This window comes from Rattus norvegicus, chromosome 13 (assembly GCF_021556685.1).
Source record: "Rattus norvegicus strain SHRSP/BbbUtx chromosome 13, alternate assembly SHRSP_T2T, whole genome shotgun sequence".
NCBI classification, from domain to species: Eukaryota; Metazoa; Chordata; class Mammalia; order Rodentia; family Muridae; genus Rattus; species Rattus norvegicus.
In genome coordinates, this window is record NC_141546.1 from 70,178,759 (window position 1) to 70,206,270 (window position 27,512).

At 43.3% G+C, this 27,512-nt stretch overlaps 2 long non-coding RNA genes across 5 annotated transcripts in view; one reads left to right on the plus strand and one right to left on the minus strand.

Moving 5' to 3' along the window:
• Nucleotides 1-26,012, minus strand: LOC148001699 (uncharacterized). Of its 3 annotated transcripts, none has more exons than XR_015636041.1 (3): nt 25,268-26,012; nt 4,770-4,849; nt 1-1,238 (listed from the first exon to the last, which is right to left on the minus strand). It is a non-coding gene; the product is annotated as an uncharacterized LOC148001699 (long non-coding RNA). The 3 variants fall into 3 exon arrangements; XR_015636043.1 differs by having other exon boundaries at nt 3,969-4,849; nt 25,268-25,973; XR_015636042.1 differs by lacking the exon at nt 25,268-26,012 and adding an exon at nt 14,591-14,651 and having other exon boundaries at nt 3,969-4,849.
• Nucleotides 23,200-27,512, plus strand: part of LOC102553685 (uncharacterized) — a 30,232-nt gene continuing 25,919 nt past the window's right edge. Inside the window, exon 1 of one of the 2 annotated variants that reach the window (XR_015636038.1) lies at nt 23,200-23,442. This is a non-coding gene — a long non-coding RNA (uncharacterized LOC102553685). The remainder of the gene's footprint in view (nt 23,443-27,512) is intronic. The other variant, XR_015636037.1, reaches the window with a different exon arrangement.

Sequence of the window (27,512 nt, forward strand, 5' to 3'; positions counted from 1 at the left end):
TGTATGACATTTGTTTTTATTCAACATCCATTCAACAAATCCTCATTTAACAAGTATTAGCCACCAGGCTCTCTACAGGGCACAGTGGCTAGGGCAGTGACTGAAAGTCTCTGGTTCAGGAGCTTGCCAAAAGTCAAGCTATACAAACAGGATGAAGCAGTGTATAACAGGTTACCTGGGGATCCACATCTACGGAGGAAAAAGAAGATAGGGTGGGGAGAGAAAGAATACTGTATAATTTCATATAGGGCGGTGAGGCAGGGCCTTCCTGATGAGGTTAGTTCAAGTAAGAGACTTGGGGGAAGGCAGGGTGAGAACTATGTAAGCAGAGGTTGGAGATGGCGGTGGGAGATGAGAGCAGCCTTCAAAGCTGAGGAGTCTGCAAAGGGCAAGGTCCTGAGAGTGGGATGTGCAGAGAGCTGGGAGAACAGCAAGTACACCAGTGTGGTGAGTGTCCCCGGGAAAATGGTACCGCCCGACCGGGAGGAGGGAGCTGCTAAAGAGAAATAAATTGAGAGCCTTGAGGCCTTTACATGTTTACCTTTTGGGGAGAGGGGGAACTTTACATGTCATAAGAACCTCTCTTCTGTCACAACTACACATTTAAAATTAGTGGTACATGACAAAGTTTCCCTTTTATTCACATGCACTTATCGATGGCACTATGAATGTTTAACGCGTTGCGCGGTCAGCGTCTGCACTGTCAGGGTCACTAATCGAGTCCCAGAGCTTTTTCTCAGTCTCAAACTGAAGCCTGTCTCTGTTAAACAGCAACAACTCATTTTTTCTTCCCCCAGCCCCTGGAAATCTCTGTTGTACTTTCTGACTTCATAGAATATCCTTTTCCTAGTTCCCGGCTGTTATTTTTTTAGTCGCTGTTGGGTTTGGTTTTTTTGTTTGTTTGTTTGTTTGTTTGTTTTGTTTTTTTCACTTAGCGTGTTTTTTCCACGGTTTGTCCATGTTGTAGTATATGTCAGCATTTCACTCTTTTTAGAGGCGGAACATATCCTATTGCATGCACGGTTGACCGAGCTGTCTGCTGCTGCTCCTTCGTTCGGGCTGGTTCTATGCTTCGGGTATGGTGGCTACTGTTGCTGTGAGTGTTGATGTCTGCATACCAGCTTCCAACTTCTGTGAGCCTCCAGCAGAGTTCTTGAGTCAAATTATGCTTCCGTGTTGAGCTTTCTGGACAAATATCTATCTTTTGTATGTTGTCGATCAGATAAGGTATACTGCTTCTGTTGTGTAGAAAAAGAAAGAAAAGAAAGGAAAAGTGAGGGTGAGTGTGTAACAGAATTTTATCTCACAATTCTGTGGGCTAGGAGTAAAAGTCCCAAGGTTCCACTAAGACTGTGTCCCCTGAATGACACCAGTGGGAAATCTGTGCTGCACCATCCCTGAGTTCCTGATATCAGATGTGTTTGGTGTTCTTGGCTCGCCACTGTGCCAGTCCCTCTCTTCCTCCTTCACCACATGGTATTCTGCCTGCCTAGGTCTTTGTTTCACAAGACACTCTCCCTCCTTTCTGCCTTCTCTTCCTCCAAAAATACCAGTCTTATTGCATTAGAACCCATTCGACCCCACTATAAGCTCATCTTTACTTGACCTATAAGCTTACTGTGGTGGCTATTCCTGGCTGTCAATCTGACTATATCTGGAATGAACTACAATCCAGAATTGAAGGGCTCACCTGTGATCCACATCTTGAGCCTGGAAGACACAAGTTTCTGACCTGAATCTTGGCATGGAGATCTTGAGGCATAGTGGCCATGAAAAGCTTAGGCCCAGGCCAGGTAATACACTTCTTTAATCCCAGGAGACTAAGGCAAGGAGATCTCGGGTTCAAGGTCAGCCTGGGACAAAGCAAGTCCCAGATCCAGGCGTGGTGGTACACACCTTTAGTCTGAGCCACACCTGGCTACCCAGTCCTTCTACATAAGAGCATTGGAAGAAGGAAGATTCACTGTCACCTGCTGGCATTTGCTTGCCAACACATCTGTTGGAATCTGCTTCTACTGAAGACCAGGTGAAACGCTAGCCTTGTGGGACTGAGCAACTACCAAATTCTTCCATTCACAGCTGCCTATTGTTGGGGGGTGGGTGTTGGATTACAGATTGTAAGTTATCATAACAAATTCCCTTACTATAGAGACTACCCATAAGTTCTGTGACTAGAGAACCCTGACTAATACACTCACCTTAACTTGATTATACTAGCAAAGGTACTAAGTCCACATAAGGTCATATTCTCAGGTAGGATTTTAATATCTCCCTTCGAGGGGTTACAACTCAACCAACAACATAGAGAGGTTATAAATACACTACTGAAGAGATTATAAACACTCTCTCCAAGAGAGATCAGGAGGCAAACAGTGAAGGCGTTGAGATGTGGTAAAAAATTGAAATATATTTTGGAGACAGAGCAGATAAGACTTGGTGTAGTAGCTGTGAGAGAGGTATCAAGGCCTTTGGGAGGCCGTCCTTTTTCTGAGGAGACAGGGAGGGGGAGCTGATGGGATGGAGGGGAAATGCAGTTGGTGTGTAAATTAAATTAATTAATGAACTAATTTTTAAAAATTAAACTTTTTTTTTTTTAAAAAGTGAGGTATCAAGGAAGACTCCAAGGCCTTTTGCCCGAGGAACTAGAAGGATGGGGCTGGGAAATACAACAGGAAGAGTAAGTGTAGAGGATAGAGCACGGAGACGTGCTATATTGAGAATGTTTGCCAGACGTGGGGGTCCACATGTCCAACAGCAGAGAAGCAAGGCCTAGATGAAGACACGAACCCATATAAACTTCTGAATTGACTGGATAAAAATGGTATTTGAAGCCACAAGTCTCCAGTGGGTTACTCAGGGAATGAGAACAGACAGAAAAGAGAAGACTCTAAGGACGGTCCTTGGGGCGCTCCCAGGCTGACTGATTACAGTGAGGGGGAGGAATCTGCAAAGGAGACCGCAGGAAAGAGAGGAAGTCAATACAGTGGGAACTCATCATTGCTTCAAAAAATACTTCCTTAAAAGGGAGCAGAATAATAAGGTGACCATCAGGTTAGAATGTACTAATAGAGACTCTCAAACAGGAGAAATAACAGCATATATATATGTATATGTATATATATATATATATATATATACACACACACACACACACACACACACACATATATACATATATATGAGAATGATTCAGCCTACAGCTAGGGGAGTGATTATTCAGGAAAGAGAGGACACATAAATTTTCTTGACATAAAACAAACCATAAATATCTTTGTGTTTGGCTAGACAGACAGGAGCAAGGCTTTCTTCGGGTTAGAGATTAAAAGTCACTCTTACTCTTTGCATGTTTTTGTATTGTTTTTAATTAAATCTACAAAAGCAATGAGTTCTATTTTAATAACTGCAGAGTCAGTGACATCCAATGAGTGTGGGAATGTGTCCCTGCAGCATTTGATTGCACAAGCTACAGGGCAGAAACCAGTGGATGGAGAGAGAGAGAGAGAGAGAGAGAGAGAGAGAGAGAGAGAGAGAGAGAGAGAGAGAATATCCAGGGATGAAAGCTTAAGCTGAGGCTCAAGGAAGGCAGACTAGCCCAGTCAAAGGAGGGTTTGAGCAGAGGAGGAACCTGACTTCAGTTCAGTCTTGGGGGTGGAGATGATGATGATGATGGTGGTGGTGATGATAATGATGATAACAATAACCAGGGCAAGTGTAGTTAACCAATGTGGGGAGGGAAGCTAAAAGAACACACATATAAACTCTTTCTGAAGGACACACGTGAATCCATTTGCTCAGGGCAATGAGATCTGAGTTGAGCAAGGCTTGTAGGAGCCCTCTGAAGTCTTATGAAGCAGAAAACTAATATTAGGATAAAGACTGTTATAAAGGGCAAGAATTCTAAAAGACTATTATGGTCTCCATTGTACAGATGAAGAAACTGAGGCTTAGAGGACATGATAGCTACTCACCAGGTTTTGGTTATCTTCACTGATGCTGCTTACCTAGACCGTAAGTCTGCTGAGTCCGATGTCAGACAAGACCAATACCATCTCTAAGCTTAAAACAAGCACACCCCAACTCTTGACAAGGAGCACAGATTTGGCCAAACACATGCTTCTGTCAGGGATTTTGCCTCATGGGAAAATAGCCAAAAAACATGGCAACAGCTAGAGCATATCCTCAGAGGGTGAAGCAAACTCAGGAGTCCAGCAAGGAGAAATGAGAGTGTCCAAAGTGCTAAAGATAGGGTACCATGCTGCCGCATCCTCTGCTCTGTTCTTGGCTGTGAGCTTTTCTTGGCTTCTGCCTTTTTCTTAGATTTGTTTACCTGCTTCCACATGGATGCTGTGAGCTACCCAAAACCATGCAATAAAATCTATTTCTGTTTAAGGTAACCAGAGTCCAATTTTGAAGCCAAGAACATTGAACAGGGGATAGGAATTCAGGACTGTGCCCACGGCTGCTGCTGCAGAGTTAATAGCCACACACAGAGTGATTTTCAATGGATGTCAGTCAGCCCCTTTCACCAGCCACTCTGGGGTTTGCCCAAGGGGCTCATGAATAAAGTGGTCATTGTGGCAAGGACGGAGGAGTCCCTTCATCAGTGAGATCTGGCAGCCAACGAGGAGCAGTGCTGAGCCCTTAACACACTGTTATATAGGAATGGGGTTAGGCCAGTCAGTAACAAGGGAGTACATTGAGCACATCAGTCTTCTCATCCTGGGGGCGGGGCAGAAAGGCAGTATCTTCTCACTGGAACAGATACTTGCCCTGGATGTGAGGTTTTGTCCAGTTTCGTTTCGCCAGTAGTGAGCCTGTGAACAGCAGTAATCACCATTCACTATTGCTTCTGCCAAGAGGAGGGAAAGAGATAATGACTTCACTGGTCTCACCATGTACCTCGTCTCCTACAAGCATATGCAGGTACAGAGTGATGGAATAGCTTGTTGGTGACTCAGTTATAGTTGGGAGCTGTGCTACCAGAGGAGATGATGCTCTTACCGAACTTACCAAACCCATATCATTATGTTTACAAGGGAAACACTTCACCAACTGCACTCTAGATAGATAGATAGATAGATAGATAGATAGATACATACATACATACATACATACATACATACATAGATACATACATAGATACAGAGATACATATATAGATTGATAGATAGATAGATAGATACATACATACATACATACACACAGATACATAGATACATAGACACATATGTATCTATGTATCAAACTCATTGTAGCCCTGGCAAACCTCTAACTCAAGGCATCTGTTCCTGCTTTATACTACACAATGCTGGGACTGCAGGCCCAATATAGGTCTTCCTAATGCTAAGTCAGCAAGTAAAAGAGCATTCATTTGCTGGTGAAGTGATTGATTCTGACTTTCATGTTGAAATAGAGGATGGAATGGGTAGGTTGGAGTGCATCTAAAAACAAGGGGCCTCTGCAGAGCACCCCTAATACTGCTTCTTCCAACAGTAAAAGTTGAGTGTGTTCCGTCTCCTAGCAGCAGGAGCTCAAACCTCTTGGCTAAGGGTTTCAGAAAGCAGGTAAGGAAGTATAACCAGCCCACGTGCTAACTGAGGAGCATACGCAGACGTAAAAGAAAGCTAGAGATCGGAAGCCTGGACTTACACAGAAGTGAGAAGTGAGTTCCTCTGTAAGAGCTGCTGCAGTGTTCTTCCTGGTTTTGTTATTGCTATTTCTTTCCTCTCTTTTTCCCCTAGCTTTCCGTGTGTGTGTGTGTGTGTGTGTGTGTGTGTGTTTGTGTGTGTGCATGTGTGTGTGCGAGCGTGTGTGTGTGTGTGTGTGTGTGTGTGTGTGTGTGTGTCGTCAGAATCGAACCCAGAGCCTTTCACATGGTAAGCAAGCACTCTACCACTGAGCCACATCCTTAGCCTGGTAATTTATCTTATTATTCTGTTGGAAGCAGTGAGCTTTATGTTAGCCCTTAGGTTAAAAGTATTGAGACCAAATTTCCACCTGCTCTTCCAACCCTCCCAATTGGAAGTTGTAAACATCCAATTCCCTGAAGTTAGCCTCACCTGCTTTAAATTGCTAGGGTAGTTTTCTGTTATCTGCACATAAACCCTGACGGGGGGGGGGGGGGAAGCAAAACAAATAAAACATCCCTGAATGAATGAAAAGGCACAAGGCAGGTAGGTTATTTTGATTTAGGATCAAAATGACTAGCAAATGGTGCTTAGGTTATTTGTTTGGGGTTACGTACAAGAGCCTTTTGCTTTCTGTTCAGACAATAAAGACTGCTGCAGGCCACCATGTAGTTCGCTTTGACACGGCTTTGTCTTTCATTACACTCACAGATGTCTGGATCAAAGGAGAAGAATCACTATTTTCTGCTAATGCTTTAAAGTTAGAGAGAGATAATCTTTCCCAGATTGCACCGGCTCCTTAGGGACAGGTACCATGACTATCTTAACGGCACTTAACATAGCAGATGCCACGAAGCAATATGAGTAGGCTCTTTAATGCATGAGATTTCATTCTTTCTCCCCCCCCCCAGGAGTGATCTGAATGACAAGTTTCAAATCTATGAAGATCCATTCTTTTCACAAAATATATGTGGTTAGAATTCAGATCAACCCCCAGCTCATACGCTAGATGAAATTTATGTTAGAGTGAGAAACCTACAAGTGTAGTGGGAAACTGAGAAGTCTGAAGCATTTACCTGGTGGGCCCACGACAAGGTGATCCCCTGAGAAATCATGCCATGCAGCAGACCTGGTATTAAGGTGGTGTTTGGGGGAAGGAGGGGAGCGAGGACCTGGAGAAGGGGTAGAGGCAGACAGACAGGAGCAGAGCCATGAGGACAGAGAAGGCGGGATAGAGAAGAACAGAGGGGGAGGAGAAAGAATGGCCAGGAACACTTGAGAGCAGAGAGAGAACTGGGGTGGCGAGCAGTTTTATATGCCGCCAACACCTGATGGCGGCAGGGCATCCCCTTTGCTAAGGTCTAAGCCTTTGCTAGGTCTGGAGGAGCCTAGCTAAATCTCCTGTAACCTTGGCCTCATAATCCCTCGTAAAAGGCCTTGGACCAAATTTACTAAATTCATGAGTTGTCATGTTTAGTTTCCAGTACATTCAATCAAAAATACCCGTCCGGCATCAAAATTTAAAAAAAGTATCAGGCTGAAAAGATAGCTCAGTGGGTAAAGGTGCTTCCTGCCAAACCTGATGACTTGAGTTCTTTCCCGGGATCATATAAGATAGAAGCAGAGAGCTACTCCTACAGATTTTCCTCTGCCTCTGCATGAGAACCATGCCCGAGCATATGTACACACACACACACACACACACACACACACACACACACACTAAATAAATGAAAAGATATAAAAAGAGAAATTTAAGGTCTCAGTAGCTGAGCAAGGCACTGGGTTAGATCCTCAACGAATGAACGAATGAATTAACAATGTAATTAATTGAAAACCCTTACCTCGCAGAATCTTGGTTTTAATGCATACATGGTTTCTTAATTACCATGTTAATATTAGTATATCCTAGTTGTAGAGACTTTAGAATGTCTTAAAAGTATAAGGCAACACACACACACACACACACACACACACACACACATACACACTGCACAGTAAGCTCCTATGAAGAAAATAATATCAACATTTGGACATACTGGTTATGTCTTTTTAGATTAACATGGATTTTGCAATTGGAAAAGTATAATATTTGGAGCAGAAGCAGAGCCCTCTTTCTTAAATCTTTAGTGACCCCGACACCAGGGTACATGTCTCTAGGGAAGAGCTGCTTTCTTCATGGACACTTCCACAAGCTACTCCAAGCCTCTGACTTGAACAGGGAGAAGAAAGCCCTTTTAGCATGACAGACTAGCATTAGGAAAACCAGTCAGGGAAGGCCAGCACCTCCGGCAAACACTTTACAATTCCTCATAACACATAGGTTTTGTTTGTTTGTTTTTCCCTAGCTGTATCATTAGCGCTAAGAATCAGGGTAGAAGTTGGTGAGAAAAGGGCTTGGAAAAGAAAAAAACAGTTAGATCTGGGCAGATAGGGAGAAGGGTTTGCCTAGTAAAGGGCAGTGCGTCCAAAAGACTGAAAGAGTGAAGGAGGAAAGATCTGAAGGCTTACTGTACATGTATGTGCATATGAAGGCAACTTCTGTAGGCTCTTGCTAATGAGAGTCAAGGAAGACGCTATGAATAAGGGAGGGGGTACCAAGAAGGGAAACACCTACTTTAAAAAACAAAAACCATGGGCTGGAGATGTGGCTCAGTGGTTAAGAGCATTGACTGCTCTTCCAGAGGTCCTGAGTTCAAATCCCAGCAACCACATGGTGGCTCACAACCATCTGTAATGGCATCCGATGCCCTCTTCTGGTGTGTCTGAAGATGGCTACAGTGTACTTATATATGATAAATAAATCTTTAAGAAAAATTAAAAATAAACAGAAACAAAAACCATTATCTCAATCTGATGTCCCTTCAAGGTGAACTCTGATGACAGTCTTTAAAAATAACAAACCAAAGCATTTGTTTATTACTCCCTGAAGTCCTTATAGACTACATAACTCAGGAAAGGCATCCGTAAAGAAGAAACCCAAATGCTCCATCTGGAGATAAATCAGGCGCTTGGTCTTGCTCAGTGGTATATTCTTGAGAAGCATTGAAATAGATCCTCTGTGGTGAAGCCAGTGCTGATTTCCAGGTTGTTTGGATTCAGGCTGGAATAATTCAGTCACCTACATTGTTAATACTTTACTTTCAAACTTCTCTGGAAAGAAACTTGCTTACTCTGTGTCTAAAATACCTCTTGCGTCTGTCCCTATCTCTACAGTATCAGCCACTGCAGTGTTTTGAATGAGAACAGCCCCTGTAGACTCATATGCTTGAATGTTAGGTCCCCTCTTAGTGAAATTCCCATGCCCACAGCAACCATCAGCACTTGTGGAAGCCCATACCCTGCCAGCTCTGCTCCCCTATCATATGGCACAACTAAGATATAATAGATGCTCAGTCAGTCTATCTATCTGTCTGTCTGTCTGTCTATCTATCTACCTATCAGTCAATCAATCAATCTATAGATATTTTTATCTTTATGTCTCCTTTCTTTCTTGGCTTTTCAAGACAGGATTTTTTTTCTATGTAGTCCTGGCTGTCCTGGAACTCACTATGCAAAACTTGCTGTCCTCAAACACACAGAAATTTGCCTGCCTCTGCTCTGCCTCTGCCCCCTGTGTGCTGGGACTAAAGGCTTGTACCACCAAACTTAGCCTCAGTGTTTCTTGAATGGAGGACTTAGGTAGTCTAGATCTTTTTAAAAACAGGTTCCTGAAAGCTAATTTCTTTCTGTTTTCTGCTAGTACAAGGAATATAAGGAACACTCAACTCAATAAGTCTTTGTACATAGAACGAGTAACAACTAACTTAAGATTGATACCTTGTGTGGGAGGCAAAAAGGAATAAAGACGTGCAGGTATAATTATAATCAAGCCTTTGCTTTTTGTGGTGAAAGTGAAAATTGTCATGGTGAGGACTAGGTACAAACATTTATAATTACTTTAATAATAGGAATACTCACAAGAAGAATACATCAAAACATACTCTTGTTAAATATTGCTGGGCATGGTTGTGTTATCCTACAGTGACAGACGTGGACTGGTATTAAGCATCTCAGTCAGTGGATTTAGCAGATTTGGCAAGAGACGTGTTAAAATTAAATGTGTGGTACATAGGAATAGCCTTTCTAAAGGGGAGAAATTCTTTTCATCTCTTTAGCAGCAGGTCCAAGAACTAGCATAACCTAACAGTTACCAAGGAGAAACCTTACGTTATAGTTACATTTTTAAGGAAATTAGTTCCAACGTCTATCAGAGGAAACCATGGTCATAGCTTGAAAAGCTAATTGTTACTTATTGTAGGGCTCCTGGTGGGAAAGATTGTTCAGAGAAATGCTGCTTGTAGCTTGCTTTTTACTAATCAAACTCTCACCCAAAGTTAATAGTATATTGTTTAGAATGAACTGATCTTTGAAAAGAAACAATGTAGCCAGTCTTTGGATTCCTGATGTAAGTGTCTCTCATAAGCTCAGATGAATGTGTAGCATTGAATGCTTCAATCCTAGTCCATGTTCCCTGCTTCTCCCTTCTGAACCATTCATGCCCCTGATTCAGAACATTATATGTATGTGTAAAATGTGGTAATTAGACCTAAGGTCACTGGCTGGAAACAGAGAGATGTTGAAAACATGCCCACAGAACGTGTTTAAAACAGCATGTGGTCTTGGAGTGAGAACATGTTTGTCTCTTTGTGTTCTGTTCTGAGCTAATAGGGTCATAAAAAAAAAAAAACAATTCTTGCCTTGTGTGACTCCTATAAAAAATTGATCAAGACAAAACTTCTTCCTCCTTTTTCCATAGCATATAGCATATTTGCTGTGCTAGTCAGCAAGGAGAAAGGATGCCCTTTGTTTGAAAGACTAGAACTCAGCTGGGTGTGGTGGTACATAACTTTAATTTCAGTACTCCGGAGGCATACGCAGGTGAATCCCTGTGATTCTGAGGCTATTTCCCTGGTCTACATAGAGTTTCCACGACAGTCAAAGCTACATAATGAGACCCTGTCTCTAAGAGAGGGAGAGGGAGAGAGAGAGAGAGGGAGAGAGAGAGAGAGAGAGAGAGAGAGAGAGAGAGAGACTTATTTTAAATGGTCCCCCCAAGAGTTTAGACTCTTATGAAACATTTCTTCAGTTCCTGTTGACTTTTGGACATGTTTGGGAAATCGAAGTTTTACTTGTGCCAACTGATACCAATAACTACCATCAGACCAGGTGGAAAGAAAGGTGAGACTCACAGGGTTGCTTGCCTCAAGGACATTGGTTCAAGGTCAGTAACAGCAGGAGGGATAAGTAGTAAACCTTAAGCAGCAGCTTCATTCTGACTGGTCTCTAGCCCAGCTGAGCTTAGGGAGCAGACCTACAGACATGTGAACAGAGTTCAACATGGGGTAGAGCCCTGTTTTGCATCTACAAAGCAGGTGGAGAGGTACAACTGTGGGGTTGGCAAGGTAATGATGTGGCAGATGTGAGAGTTCAGAATGGACAGAATAGACCACCGATTACCAGATCAGAGATGGCTCATGACAGCACAAGAGGACGCAGTGACATCAAAGACATGGCCACTCTTTGGGGGAGCATCATCCATCTGAGGCTTCTTTGTTGGTCGATTTTGTTGTACTATATTGGCTTTGCTACCACTGTGAAAGGCATCATTGTAACAAATCAAAGCTGGAGAGAGAGAGAGATGCACAAGGACACAAAGAGTCCAGTGCGTGTGCATGCAGGAGGCCTCCTGTATGTGCTTTCAGAGATAATTGAAAGAACTGGTACCACATTGTGTGCCCTAAAAATAATGTATTGTACCCAGGCCCTAGAACTTCATAATGTGACTTTGGAAATAGGGTTGATGTGGATGTAATTAAGTTATGAAAAGGCTTTAGGGTGGACAATAATCTAATGATACTGGTGTCCTTATAAGAACACGGGAATGGAGGCTGGCAAGTACTTGCTGTGTAAATATTAAGACCCGAGTTCAATCTCCAGTACCCATGCAAAAAGCTAGGTCATCCCTGGGAGGAACCAACAGGAAGATCCCTGGGGCTTCTACCCAGGCAGTCTAGCCTGAGCAGCAAGCTCCAGGTTTAAGGAAAAATTGTCTCAAAAAAATCAGGCGGAGAGTGATTGAGTGAGGCACCTGACATTGAACTCTAACCTACATACGCACACACACACATACACACACACACACACACACACACACACACACACACACACACACTACAGAAAAAAAAAAAGAGCAAGGTAATGCTATTCGACAACAGAAACACAGGCAGCATGGCTGTGTCCGAAGAGGCAAAAAATGGAGTAACTCAGCCGCAAGCCAAGGGACACCGAAGATCATCAGCAGTCGCCACTGGAAGCTAAGAAGAGCCCCTCTGTCTCTTCAGAGGAAGCACTGCCCTACTCAGCACCTTGCTTTCAGACGTCTAGCCTCCAAAACTGAGGAACAATAGCTTTCTATTATTTTAAGTCACTTAAGTCATGACACGTTGTTGATTGAACAAAGCAAGGTAAAGAATACAGGACTGGAGAGATGACCTAACAGTTAAGAGTGAGTATGAAAGCATGGCTCACTCTTGCAGAGGACCCAAGTCTGATTCCCAGACCCACATTAGGAAGTAGATTCCAACTGACTGTAACTCCAGCTCTGGGAAACCCAGATGACGCTAGTACCTGTGGGTTCTGTCACTTGCGTGCCCTTATCCACACAACACACATAACTGAGACTAGTGTATTTTCTTAAAAGCATGTATTCCAGAAAAAAACGGGAGTGGGCTACCCTGAAGAGGTGGGGCAGTGTAAACTTAGCAGTGTGTTAGGCTCTGAATTGTAGATTTTTGTTGTTGCTGCTATAGTTGTTTTTGAGGCAGGATCTTACTATGTTGCTCTCACTGGTCTGGGACTTGCTGTGTAGACCGGGCAGGCCTCACTCTACAGTTATCCATGCCTGCCTCTGTCTCTCGAATGCTGAGATTAAAGTTGTACACCAATGTATCTCGCTTGTGTCGTAGATTGTTAAGAAGTTTTTTGAATATTTATGAGGTGAATAGTATATCCATATGGACCAGGTGACCCTTTTTCCCCTCTTAAATTATGGCAGGCCAGATCTCCCATTTAGAGTAATTCTTCCCATGATCAATCACCTTGGATAACCCAAAGGAGGTAGGAATGGGGTTGCATTCAAAATCCAAATGATATTATACTGAAGCCAGGGTGTTTTGAGGAGGGAAACCCTTTTTAGCATGCAGGTGTGACAAGCCTTAGTGCACACCTTAGTCCCAGCACTCGGAAGGCAGAAGCAGGCAGATCCATGTGAATTGGAGGCCAGCCTGGTCTACAGAGTGAGTTCCAAGACAGCCAGGGATACACAGAGAAACCCTGTCTCAAAAAAACCAAAAAACACACCAAACCAAAACATGTACTCATGACAACTGAGAAAGTGCCCTGGTGCCTTATTTTCTGATCTACCAGAAGAATCTAACCTCAGTTTCGAAATTGTTCAACTACAAGGAGACAGTCCAGCCTTCAGGAGACGTGGCGGCCAAGATACAGCTAGAGTTTTCCTTGGGTACTTCATTATCTAATGCCTTGCCTGCCTGGTCTCATGCAGGAACACATGAAAGACCTGCATGCATCCAATTAAATGAGATAATGTCTACGAGGGTCTTAAAACAGCACGGAGTACGGAGCAAACCTTTAATAAATGTCACGATACTGCAGTGTCAGTGACAGTGTTATCTGATGTGACTCCCAGAGGCTTCTGTCTCCTCTCCATCCAGGAGCGGCTGAGAGCTGCTGAGCAATGCTTACCCCTAGGCGATATGGTGCCAGTAACACTCAGACACCAGCTGACTCACAGTTTTTCATCGATGCCTCAATTTCCCCAGGAAATCCTCTTGTTCGCTGTCTATAGCTTGGCTTTCATTCATCATTTTCCATACCACCAACATTGCTCAGCTCACCTCAACAGTCAGACTAGGAGGGTTCGTACCTCTGAGAAACACAAGTCTAGGAAAGAAAAGGGGGGAAAAAGAGTTCCCCCAATCTATCAACCCACATACATCCACAATTATATTGTTCCTCTCCATTATTTGAACATAAGAGATTTGCGGGCTTTCTTTTATTTTTCCCTCTTCTTCATTCACAATTTCAGTCCATAGCTAAATGTTCTCTGTTTTAGGTATCTGCAATCTACCCACTGCCTATCCCCCTCGGCCTATAGGAATCATATCGTGTCACTGGCCACTTAAACCTTGTCAATGACTTCCTGTTGCTGCCCAGATCAATAAACTCCTTCCCATGTTTACATGACTGCCCTCTGGACTGGGTTCTTGTAATCCGAGCTCTGTCAGCTTTCCTAAGCTCAGTTCTTATTCTGTATATTACACTCCAGGCAATGGGTAACTCAATATACTTTCACTGTCTTGTTTAAAGAACTAGCATTTTTACAATGCTTACCATGTCCTGGGCACACAGTAACTCATTTAACAGAGCAACAGCTAGCTTAAGTACAGCTGCTCTATAGATAAGGAAATAGCTGGGCGAGGAGCTGCACCCCTGCAATCTTAGCATTCTAGGTGGAGGCCAGAAAACGGGGAGTTCAAGGTCGTCTGCTCTCACATAGCAAGTTCATTCTCTGCTGTACCTCGGGCCCAGCCTTGGCTATACTAAACTGTCTCAAAAAAAAAAAAAAAAAGAAACAAAAACAAACAAGGAAATAAGAGTGCAGGGTTAAGTGACTCACCTGGGGAGAGAGCAAAATGACAAGCCAGGTTCTGAATCAAGAGTGCTGTCTGTATGATCCACATCACTCCCTCAGGCTCTTCACTGTCCACCGCATCATCTCTACCCTGCACACCTGCCGGCTTCCCATACCTTCACATCTCAGTGGAAATATCTCATCTTTCCAGGTCAGACCTCCTTTTCCACATCTTATGTCTTCCTTCCCTTCCCTTATTGTTACTTACAATGCGTCTTCTAGCAACTTTGGGAGTTCCATGAGTCCAAAGCCTTGTCCGCTGTATTCGCAGTCACATCCAGACTTCTTGACATATAATAGGTAAGTATTTTCCGATTAAATTAAAGGACAGATAATATTATCAATTACCTCAAAGCACTGCTGTGTATCTAGGACACATAACACAGTCTCTGGACCAGAATATAGACCTTATAAGCATTTATTTGATATTATGTTCAGTTAATGGCATGAAATCTAGTTTGAGTAATAAGGAGGGTCTGATTCGTTGCTGTAGCAAGCAAAGAGAGTTGCACAATAAAGGGGATTATTAACAGTACATAATCTTACAAAGGCAAATATTAGCATTTCAAAATGCCTCCTTCCGAGCCCAAGATGGTTTTGGATTTTCATTTAAGCACCAGGTTCAACTTCATTATTGCAGACTTCAGCAAAGTGTAATTGGTGTGCTCAGGGGATCTGGGCATCGTGGGAGCCGTGAACTAATGACCCAGCTGTGAGACACAGATCAATTGTGGTGCACTTGGGTTAGCACACACAGCCATGCCCCACTCAAAAAAGGGTCTGGCTATTTTAAAACCTAATCTCTACGAGCACAATTGAAGATTTCCTATTCCTATCTGCTTTGGAAAAAGTAAACAATTTATTATCCTCAAAGGGCTTCCTGGGTACAGGCTTGATCCTTTTAAAAGGATACATCTGGACACTCTAAATTCATTACAATTCTAGACTTGAATGCTACCTGCTACTTTTTTTGCTCTTCTCTGAGCACAGTGGTGCCAGAGAGTATAGAGGCAGCTGCCCGGCTTGCCAGGTTCAAATCAGCATTTCTCTCGGGCTGTGCTTTGGCCAACCACAGCAACAGCAGGCTCAGCCTTCAAGGAGCGTAAACCTGTCACCTTTGAGTGACCCTCAATGGGAAAATTTGAAGAAAAAGAGGATGACTTCCAGGGAAACCGGCAGACCCACCACCTGCACAAACACGTACCTAAGTGGCTTGCTGGAGGTGTCCTCTGGGAAGGGATGTGGGAAAGCTGAGGAATTGTCAACATGTGGAGTCAAGTCACTGCACCGGACCCCTGCCAGAACCACAGCCTTAGCTGTCAGAAACCACCAGCATCAGACAGCTGCTTTATTCCACAGTGTTCTGTAAAATCATGTCCCCGCCGACTAAAGGGTAATGGTTGTCCAAGACTTTTGTCATAGGATCAGCATCTTTGGTCCTGTTTTCCCACCACAGGAGGCATCTCCTTTTTTACAACATTCTGATCTCTGGCGAGCTCTTAATTATATTTGCCGCCAAGAACCAGTTAATGAAGGGGATATTTCATGGCCTCTAGCAGAAACCTCAGATTCAGCAACCAAGACACTGAAAGCCCTGACCTCAAGGCAATCCCCACGCCAGTCTCCTGCCTGATGCATATTTCAAAGGTTTCCAGATTTTAAAGCATGGATTATCTTTGCAAATGAAAAATTCAACAAGCAAAAGCAGTTAGTGCAGGTTAGTACAGCTCCAGTGCCTTCCAAAAAGGTTTCTCAGGGTAACCAGAGACAGCCTTTCAAATAAAAATAGAAACAATTATGCACTATTTTTTCATAATTCTCTGTTAACTCTGCTGCCGTGTGTAGTGTATATTGATTCCCACCTAAGCTTTCTTGACATTGTGACAAGCATATATCAACCTATTGAAAAAAATTAAGCATATTGATAAAATATTTAGTAGCTTCAGGAACATTCAATACCCAGCCACCTCCCTGAATTCGTTGGTTGTCTTTGTCTAACGAGGGTCTTTCGAGGCAATAGTTATTTAAGCTTAAGTCAAAAGAAAGTCTTATTCTTCCAAGTATTTCAAATCTCCCATTTATCAGGACAATAACTTAACCAGAATGTAAGCAAAACTGTTCTATCTTTACCACTAAACACATACCGGATTTATGAATGTTATATGACACCTCTACATTAACAATTTCATTGGTATTAAGATTAACCCTAGATTAAGTTAAGCAAAGATACCAAAAAAATGGTATAATGCAAACTGGGGTCAATTCGTCCCCCATGGGCCTTAAAAATACATATAATATCCATTTTCACTTCAACAGGGATAAAGCTGTCATTTGTCGCTCCCTTAGAAGGAAGATTAAAAAAAAAAATCATGCATCAAACCAAACTCTCAAAGTCTTCTATGGGCTTGATCCCAAAGAAAAGAAAGAAAATGAAGGGGGGGTGGAGGTGTGTGCCCCCAAATCTGGTTTTAAAAGGCCAATGGTGCAATACATTCGAGGTCTAATCCAACTTTATGACAACTTTTCTGTGTGACCATCACTTCATCCAGGAAACAAGGACATTAGTCCATGCATCTGACAAGAATGCACAGTTTCTATGTCAGAAACAGTATCTGAACACATGAAAATAGAGACTATAAAAATCCTACTAGTTTGTTCTGCACATTAAATGACAAGTTGCAATGGGTCAGTATTTTTTTTTTCACCTTTACAGAACAAACCCATTTGCTGTAGGGAAATGAGAGCGTATTATAATGCTTCTAGTGCCTTCTAACAATCTCTGCAGTAACAGATAGGAGCGAGTTTAAGTCCGGGTGCACCCGTTTCTGACTCCCGCCATGGTGTTCCCTGTTACCGGGTGCACCCGTTTCTGACTTCCGGCATGGTGTTCCCTGTTACCGGGTGCACCCGTTTCTGACTCCCGCCATGGTGTTCCCTGTTACCGGGTGCACCCGTTTCTGACTCCCGCCATGGTGTTCCCTGTTACCGGGTGCACCCGTTTCTGACTTCCGGCCTGGTGTTTTCCGTTACTTCCGCCCTGCCGTACTTCTATCATAATCTCATAAGCATTTCTATTTCTCAGCTTTTCCTTTAAAATAAGATTCTGTTTATCAAATCGCAATGGAACCCTTCGAGTGAAGAAAAAACAAAAACAAAGAAACAAAAGGAGACAAAACAATACAAACCCCCACATCCGCTCTTGCCTCTGACAAACCCTGACCTGGGTGCTTTGAGAACATCCAGACATGGCTAAAAATGGAACAGCTTTTTATTGGGTCTCAATGGACTTATACTTCTCTGGACCTGTCAAAATGTTAAATAATAAATTGTTATCTCTGAAGAGATTCCTCCTTGCCCAAGATACAGTTAGAAAATCTGCTCCAGATGAGTCACTTAACTGGAATAATTTTCCTTTGGATTACCAGAGTCATTAGCGACAAAAAAAAAAAAAAAAAAAAAAGTGAGTAATTTTCCATGTAGCTAGGATTTAATATCTCAGATGCTTCCCTTGCCTTTTGTATCACAAGGCAGTTTATTTAAAAATACAGGCACAGCCCCCTTCTCTGCTTCTCCATGGCCCTTCCTCTTTAACAACTAAAGGCGGGCTCATCAGAGTGTCAGCCAGCACAGTGCCCCTTGTGCTTGTGTGTCATCATCCTGAGCTAGGAACCGCAAATCTAAAAGAGCCACACAGCCTTCCTCCTGTCACTCTAGCCTTTTAAGAATGAATACGGGGACAACAATAACAACAGCCATTAACGGCAATCAGAATCGCCATGTGAACCATGCAGAGGTACAACCTCTGTAGCTATGTGGAGCGGCAGCCAGATAGCCTCCCACACGTTCACTGTTGTTAGCTGGGGGTAGGGAGGGGGAGAGAATGTGGCTTAGGCTCTAAGAGGGGGAGGAAGGGAGGAGGCGAAGCAGGGCAGGAGTTAGAAGCTTGTGTTTGACAGGAGTATTCCAACTGAGAAAATCATTTCTCACCCGCAGTAAGAAGCAGGTGTAACGCAGAAGCAGAGTGGAGAGTGTGGGTGACCTCTGCCAGAAATTACAAGGCCATCGGGACATTCTTCAGGAGGGGCAATGCCCTGCATGGCAACCTCCAGCTTATTATCATCTTTTCTTTTTTTCTTTTTGTAAAAGGAGACAGTTTTTAAAAGTGCACGACTAATATTTTCTACCATTCGCTTGTCTTGTTATTGTATATTGCATGGATACTCTTCAAGGAAAATTTGATCAATATATTAGATTCCTGGCAGGAAGATGCTATCAGACAATGCATGTATGCCTTGACACAGCTCAATTTCCATCTATCCAAGAGGGTATTGATTTTTCGCTCACAGAAGCACACACACACATACAAAGAGGGCTTAGGGAGGATGGGGGCTGGGCAGGCCCTTATTCAAGAACATATAACTCTGCCATTCCCCGAATGCATTCAAAACACCCTCTGGCTTGGTGACTTAATATCTGGATGATCTATATAAACTCCTCACATCGGGAATAAATCAATGTCTGATGAACAAAACCAGTAATTCCAATGTGCATTCTGAATGCTAAGAACTGTATCTGAATCGGGGACATTTCAGGGAATGAGGCTTTCATCGAAATCCTGATGCAAAATGCCTTCCTGAAGCCACATCCTCCTGACACAATACGGAATTAGTCCTATATCACTGGATCACAGCCTTTTTACCCAGCAGCTGCGGGCATGTAAACACCTCCTTCATGTTTCTGTCTCTTTCACCTCCTTGTTCAAATCTGTCTCTTTCTAACGTACACTATTATGACAGCAGCTTAAGCCTCTCACAGAGTCTGTCCTATTGTTCCCCTTCTGGATTCCGGCTGTGGCTATACTTCCTAAGCCCTCTATGGGAGGATGAGGTTGTGGGACCATTCCTTATCAATGAGTTGTAAGCAGGCATTACCTACGTCATTCCCAACTTCATCATCAATGGCCAGTTGAGAGACCATCTAGAAATCTCTTCTCTTTCCTTTGCCAGGGCAACTAGCAGTTTTCAAGATGGCAGTTGCTCCATCGGCCTGGGAACCTGAGTGATTCTGACGAGAGTTTATACGCCACGCGTGGGACTCCCTGGGTGGGGACACCAGCAGTAGTGTTTCCATGAAGACCTCAGAAGCAGGGAAGTACATGGAAACAGGGTGGGGTGAGGGCATGAGGGAGTTGGGAAAGATGCGCCCAGCCTCTAAAGGGACCGCCTGCCGGAAGTTACACACTTGAAATTCCCCAGCGCTGTCTCTCTTAGTCTAAAACTGGGGAGAATGATCGCCCTCCTCCCACGATGTAGGTTCCATCTTAAACGTTCATAGATATTTTCTTCAAATCTCATGGTTGCTAAAGTTTATACAAGTTTAAACCAGAGGTGGTTGAAAAGTATTTTGTAAACCAAAAAAAAAAAATTTTTTTTGATCCAGTGATTTTCAATCAAAATGCTATATATCCATCCATGTGATGGTTTGCATATGTTTGACCCAGGGAGTGGCACTGTTAGGAGGTGTGGCCTTGTTGGAGGAAGTGTGTCACTGTGGGGTTGGCTTGGAGACCCTTCTCCTAGCTGCCTGAGGATGCTCCGTCTGTTCCTGGCTTCCTTAGGGTAGAACTCAGCTCCTCCCGCACCATGCCTGCCTGGTTGCTGCCATGCTCCCGCCTTGATAATGGACTGAACTTCTGAACCTGTAGGCCAGCCCCAAGTAAATGTTGTCCTTTATAAAACTTGCATTGGTCATGGTGTCTGTTCACAGCAATAAAACCCTCACTAAGACAATCCACATACTCAAATGTAGGCCTATGAGGAGTCTAAACAATAATTTCGATTTTGCAAATTTCACCATTATGATAGTGTAATATTGACAGATTCAGCTAGGTGAACTGTGGTTTGGATGAGCATAAATGTCAAGTGTAGTAGGTTTGCAGATATCTGTACGTCTCAAACGATGCTGTCAATGCTTTCTTTACTTGTGCCAGCGTAAGATATAAGCGATGTCAGAAGAGAAGACTCTAATACAGAAATAGGATGAGAGTTTCAGAAATGTTCACAGTATCTAGAACACAAGAAACCTTTACAACTACGGAATATAAGCCAGGCAGTGGTGATGCACGCCTTTAATCTCAGCACTCTGAGGGCAGAGGCAGGTGGATATCTATAAAGTTGAGACCAGCTTGGTTTACAGTGTAAGCCCCAAGGCATCCAGGACTATACAGAGAAACCCTGTCTCAAGAAACAAACAAAAAGAAAAAGGGAAAAAAATTAATGCACACAGTATACATGACATTTCAAATAATTAAGGAGAAATGGATTAGAAAAACTGGCTATTTACATAGAAAAAAATCAGTTAAATGTTGCAGTAAAAATAAAAAATAGGCGGAACTGGTACCCACAGGGTCTCACTCGGCCCGGTCCCCGTGAGCCCCGTGGTCCAGCTATTTCTCTCCCAGCCGCTTTCACACATTGTCCCTTTGGCGGGTTGTTACCACGCCTGACACACATATCACATTCTGCGGGCCATTCTAGCATGGCGCCACACCACACTAGCCCCAGGCATTCTGTAGCCTAGCAGAACTGAGCTTCCAGAACTGAGACAGGTTGTCTCTCTGCCCACCCGGAACTTTGCTCACATCTCCTATAGCCCAGTAAAGTCAGAGCTCTAGAAACTTGTAGTTTAACAATTAAAGTCATATGTTAAATTCTCAAACTGTAATACATCCGCAGAATAAATTCACTACCAATTAATAAAGATAGAAACCACCCACCTAGACAAGATAAAATTGACCTAGACCGCCTGGATCAGAATCCTCCTCCTCCTCTGTTTCCATCTATCTTCCTTTTTTGAGCTCCTCCTCCTCTCTCCTTCCTAGAGCTTTCCCCGCCTAACCTTCTTTCTCATCCAATGATAGGCTTCACCTTACCCTGGACCTGCCTTGCTGCATAATGACATCATCCTACAGTTAAATTCTAACCTTAACACAAAAACAAACTCCCACTAGATTACAAAGACAAATTTAAAAAGTTATAGAAATATCAGGAAAAATACAGTATAGTTTTGTATTTATTTTTTAAAATTTATTCTACGTGTGTGTGCACTCGAGAAGGCCAGAAGAGGGTGTTAGATTCCCCCAAAGCTAGAGTTACAAGCAGTTGTGATCCATCTGACCTGGATGCTGGGAATATAACTGAGTGAAAAGACTTTTAAAATATGTACTGAAATGTTATTAACAAAAAAGTTTGCCCGAGTCATGGAATTTTCATAGAAGGAGAAATAAATATATCAAAAGACACAACCTCAGGAGTAATTAGAGAAATAGAAAGCTTAGCAGCAAGGGACTGGAACCATGGCTCCATTGGTAAAGTGTATGCTATATATGCAAGAGAACTTAAGTTCAAAACTCCAGAACACTCATAAAAACGAAGAGCCGAGGTTCTGTATGCAATCCCAGTACTAAGGTAAGGAAAGGGAGGACAGAGACAGGTTCATTCCTGGAGCTCATTGGACAGTCAGGCAGAGATAGGTACATCCCGGAGCTCATTGGACAGTCGGCCTAGCCACTTGGTGAGCTCTAAGTTCAGTAAAAATGTAGACAGCAATGGAACAAGACATCAACCTCTAGTCTCCACACATATGTGTACACACATGCAAGGGACCTGCACACATACCTGCACAGTCCCACACAAACACCCACATGCATGTAACACCCACATCTCACACACACACACACACACACACACACACACCACACACTTGGACGTATAGCAACAAGATACTATTCTTATCTATGAGGCAGATAAAATCATAAAACCTTAACGGTTTCCATAATTGACTAAGCTGTGGGGAAAGAGACATTTTTCTTCTTCCTTCTGTTATATATTGAATGATTATTATTATCCTTCAAAATCATAAGTACGAACACTTGACTTCAAATCCTATTTCTAGGAACCTAACCTGTAGAAATATTTATGTCTAATACTAACATGTGGATATGCATCATGTATAAAGTCCCATGTAATGGCTCTGTTTACATTAACCAACCGTGGGAGCCAAGTTCTATTCACGGCTCATTTTCTAGATGAGCAAACAGGCAGAGACTCAGTGAGTCACTTAGTTAACAGAACCATGAAGCCACACCGGAACGACTCAAGTACAAAATGCTCCTTATTGTACCGTCTCCCTCAAATAAATGTGCACGAGCGTTTACTGCCTTATTACTATAACAAGTAAAAAAAATTATACAACAAATTATCACGGAACACTAAAACACTATACAGGATTCAAAAGAATGAAACCCAAAGAATTTAAAGTACACAATGTCATAGTAGCATCATTCATAAAAACGAAAACTGGAATCAGCGCAAATGTCCTCTAATTAAGGAATGGGTAAAAAAAAAATAACGGTACGTGTGATGGATGTTAGTCAGCTGTAAGAAGGAATGAAGTTATTATTCTATGCTACAACATGGATGAGTCCCACAAACATGCAAACTGAAAATAGTCACACGCAAAAGCCCGCACATTTCCTTGCCGTGTTTGTAGGAGATGCCCACAAAAGGCAGATCAAAAAAAAAAAACAAAAACAAAAACAAAAAACAAAAAACAGTCGAGTTTATTAGTTGTGAGTTGAGAGCCGGGACAAACAACTAACAGATACAAGGAGTATTTCATTTTATTGTCAACTCGACTGTGGGGTGGGGGTGGTGGTGATACCACAGCCGTTTCATCCAATCATGGCATCATCCTATGGCCAATTCTAGAATAGAGACCTCCTTGGCCCGGTAACCATGGTAACATAATAAACAGAACGATACAGCTATGGTAGAGAAGAGTCACAGGAAACTCACCCACCTTTTCTCCCCACCACCACTCCCCTCCCCACTACTTGCAAATGATTTTGGGAGGCAGCAGACTATGTAGGAAGTGGCAGGTTCACTGAAGGTGGGATTTCAGGATGCAGCTTCCGTGAGGTCCGCGATGGGCGGGCTGGGACGTCGTGAAGATGCAGCTGTTACCCACACTCCTGTATGTAAGCCCTCACCCACACTCCAAGTAAGCCCACCAAATGCATTGGTTTGTCATATCTGCCGTTCTTGGGTGAACAGAAGCTTGTTCACATCGCCCCAGAAGAAGTTATCACAGCACTGGGGTAAGGGGTTCTCTCTGGCCTCCCTGTTCCTCTAGCTTAGTGAAGGCACACTGTAGGACATCTAGCTCTCCAGTTTTGTGAGCTGATTCCTGTAATTCCCCCTTACCTACCTATATTTACCCACAAAACTGTATTTATCTTATAGCTTTTCTTTCTCTGGAAAAATGCAATACATACCATGCTGCTTCTGCTGTTTTAGCGTGCATGCGTGCGTGCGTGCATGCGTGTTGTGTTGAAGTGTTCTGGAATTAGTGTGGTGACTGAACAGTGTACTAAAAGCCATTGAATTGTGCATTTGAAAATGAATCTTATGCAATATCTTAATTTTAAAAATAATCAGTACCTGGGTATAGTGGCACATACCTCAATCCTCCCAGAACTCAGGAGACAGAGACAGAGGATTTCTGAGTTTTGAGGCCAGTCATGTCTACACGGCAAGTCCCAGAACAGCCAGGACTACATAGAGACCCTGTCTCAAAAAAACAAAAACAGACAGGCAGTGGTGGCACACAACTTTAATCCCAGCACTTGGGATACAGAGGCGGGCAGATCTGCAAGTTCAAGGCCAGCCTACTCTACAGAGTGAGTTCTAGGACAGCCAGGGCTACACAGAGAAAGCCTGTTTTGAAAAAAAAAAAAAAGATAATAAACAAACAGAAACAAAGAAAACTGTAACTGCATGCTGATACAAAAACATAGTAAATGAAGCAAGCAAGCCTCCAGACAACATGAACAGCACCCCTCCCCCCTATGAAACAAAAAAGAAAGATGTGCTTGTAAATGCCTAGGAGAAACTCGAGGAGAGCACGCTCTGGTTCACTAACGGAAGTTTCTACTAGAAAGAAACATGCATTTGGGAAACTCAACACTTTACACTCTAAACTCCTGTTTTGAATTTCTTTACAGTAAGAAATGTATCACTTTCATAATTTCAGAGTCAACAAAACGAAAACAAAAGCATTTCAACATAAATAAGCGAGTGAATATACAAACTGGAAATAAAGCCTAGGCAAGCTTCCAGACAGGGATGGGAAAGGACTTGCAGCTTAGGAAACGGCTCCCGGCCCAACTCTGCCTTAAGGACCTCTGTGTTTTCAGAAAAGCCATCTGGCATCTCTCATCCACAGTTTCCTTGTCTGTCAAAGGAGGGCACGGGACCAAATGGCCACACTGGGATGCTCTCTGCTGAAGGATCTGTGGATTCCACAGGCCTTTCTCCTTCCTTGTTTTGTTGCCAAGGTTACTGGCAGCTCCATTCTTTCAGAACATATTTTAGACAAGACATCAAATATGGCCATGAATTTACACGTATTCCAAGACCATAACCTTAAGGGAAAAGATCACCAATCTCATTGCTCAGCTGCCTGTGTAATTGTGACCCTTTCTGCTATATCCATTAGCCATTACACACCCGGACCGTATGGCTTACATGGGCTGTATGGCTAATTAGAGGAAGAAAATTCTTGGACAATAAGATAATTGGCCAGACAGCTCAATTTTTTTTTGGTTGTTGTTTAATACACTGAAATTTCATTTTCGAAAGCATGTTATCCTGAAATAATTTATTTTGCTTTCATCATGGGCATAACCTCTAAGCTGGCTTTTCATTAAATTCTGCTGGCCCTGGACAGACGAAGAAGATTTTTAAATAGAAGGAAAGAGAGGGAAGAGGAATTGCCCTGGGGATTCTGGGATGCAAAGGAGGAGGGGGTCGATGAAATATCTTACCTGAATGAACACACATGGACGAGAGGATGAAGGACACTTCTCGTCCCTTCTCCATCAGTTGGCCAGCTCTGCTCTGCCTAATGGTCAGCCTGCTGAGGCGCACAGTGGAGACTGTGCATAACTGAAGAGTCAGGAAAGGATCCTCCAGGAGCTGCGGTTCCCCCTCCAACAGCTGGATCAACATCCTCAAGCGCACTACAGATGCTCAGCTCGGAGAGCGTCAGCATCCTGTCCCATCTCTTCCTCCAGGGGCAGTGAGAGAAACACAGTAGAGAGAACACAGAGGCTGCAGCCTGTAACTTCTGAGCTCAGATCCTGTCTCTGCCTAACTATGGTTTCTGTGTGATCCTATAAAACTTACCGAAAACAAAAAACCCTTAACCAGTATTGACATGAAAGTTAAACGTGAGCAGAAAGCCTATAGCCCTTGAGCCATTGAAGACCATGAGGAAGAAGCATGCTTGCTTTCTGTCTCTGAATGCCTGAACTGAGCCTCAAGACCCAGGCTTGTTTCTGAGAGTAGCAACCATCTTTTTTCTTACTAATACAGTGAGAATACTGTTTCCCCCTTCTGCTTTTTTAATCAAGGACTCCTCAAGTTTGCATCCCCCCCACGCCGGGGGTGGGGGGGTGTCACAAATCAGTTAGCCATCTATCAGGAAGTGTCAGTTTAGCCACCTTCCTTTAAAGCCTCTTCCCTGTGCCTGAGGCCAAGAAGACTAACTCCAGGAACGTTCACCACTCCACCCATTTTCTCACAGTCAGACCTACTATAAACTCTTGCTCCTTTCCGGGGCAGAGATGGATGACAACTGGGCTGGCAGGTTCAGTGGGTGATCTAGCTCTTTGATTTGAAACATGTGGGTACTTGGCAGTATTCTTTTTTTCCCCACCTCATTGCAAACCTTGACCCTGTGACAAAAGGAATTCCATTTTAAATATCTCGTTACTCCTTGAGATATGGAAACCCCTGCATTATATGTAAGATTCTAAAGGGCTTGAACTTTGTAATTAAGTGTACACGGAGTTAGGGTGGTAGGCAAGGTGGTGTGTGCCTGTAATCTCAGCGCATGGGAGGCAGAGTGGAAAGATTGCAAAGCCAGCTGGGTTACATAGTAGTTCCGGGCTTATCTGGGTTACATGGCATACCAAGGGGGAGAGGGACAGACAGGTAGAGAAAAGGGGGGGGGCATTTCAGTATGCTTTCTGTCTATGTGTGTATAAAGGAATAAACACATGAAAAGTTAGCTGTCTATACAATGTAAATTAAGTCCCCCCCCCGTGTGTGTGTGTGTGTGTGTGTGTGTGTGTGTGTGTGTGTGTGTGTGCACGCATGTACTCATGGATATGTGTATGGTTGTGCATGTGCAGGCCAGAGGTTAAAGTCACATGTCTTCCTTGATTGCTATATCTAGCTTATTTCTGTATGTATCTGTTCATTTATTTATTTTGAGATGGGGGGGGGTCTCTTCCTTAACCCTGAGCTCACCCATTTGGCTGGTCTGGCTGGATAGTGATTATCAGGGATTCCCCTGTCGTTGTCTTCCCAGCATTGAATGACAGACATATGCCACCACTCTCGGCATTTTTATACGGGAATCTGGACTCTCGTCCTCACGCTTGTGTGGCAGCTACTTTACTTTCCACAACAGCTCTCCAGCCCCCGTTTTATCCTTTTTTAAAAAATTAATTAATGCATTGATTCATGAAAGTATACACGTGAGTGTCTTTGGGAGTTTATGAGCACCCCATGTGTCCGAGTGTCTGCAGAGTTTGGAAGAAGATGCCAGATCCCCTGGAACTGGAGTTAGAGGTGGATGTGAGCTGCCTGACTAGGTGCTGGGTACTGGATCCAGGCTCCCTACAAGAGCAGTAATCACTCTTCACCTGCCTAACCATCTCTCCAGCACCCAATGTTTCTTTCCTGTTTGCTTTTGTTTTGTTTTGAGGCAGAGGTTCTCTATGTAGCTCTAGCTGCCCTGGAACTCACTCTGGAGATCAGGTTGGCCTCAAAGTCAGAGATCCACTGCCTCTCCCTCCCGAGTGCTGAGAATAAAGGTGTGTGTCATCGTATCTGACTTAGAGATGGGTTAACTCCTACCCCCGAATGACCAAATAGATTTACATGAGTGTGGTATGCAGAAGAGAGAAACTTACTTATATATCCTATATCCTTAGAGCAGAGTTGTGTGTGTAATAACCAGCCCACTTTTGTCCCACTTCCTCTTCCTGTTTGTATATGTGC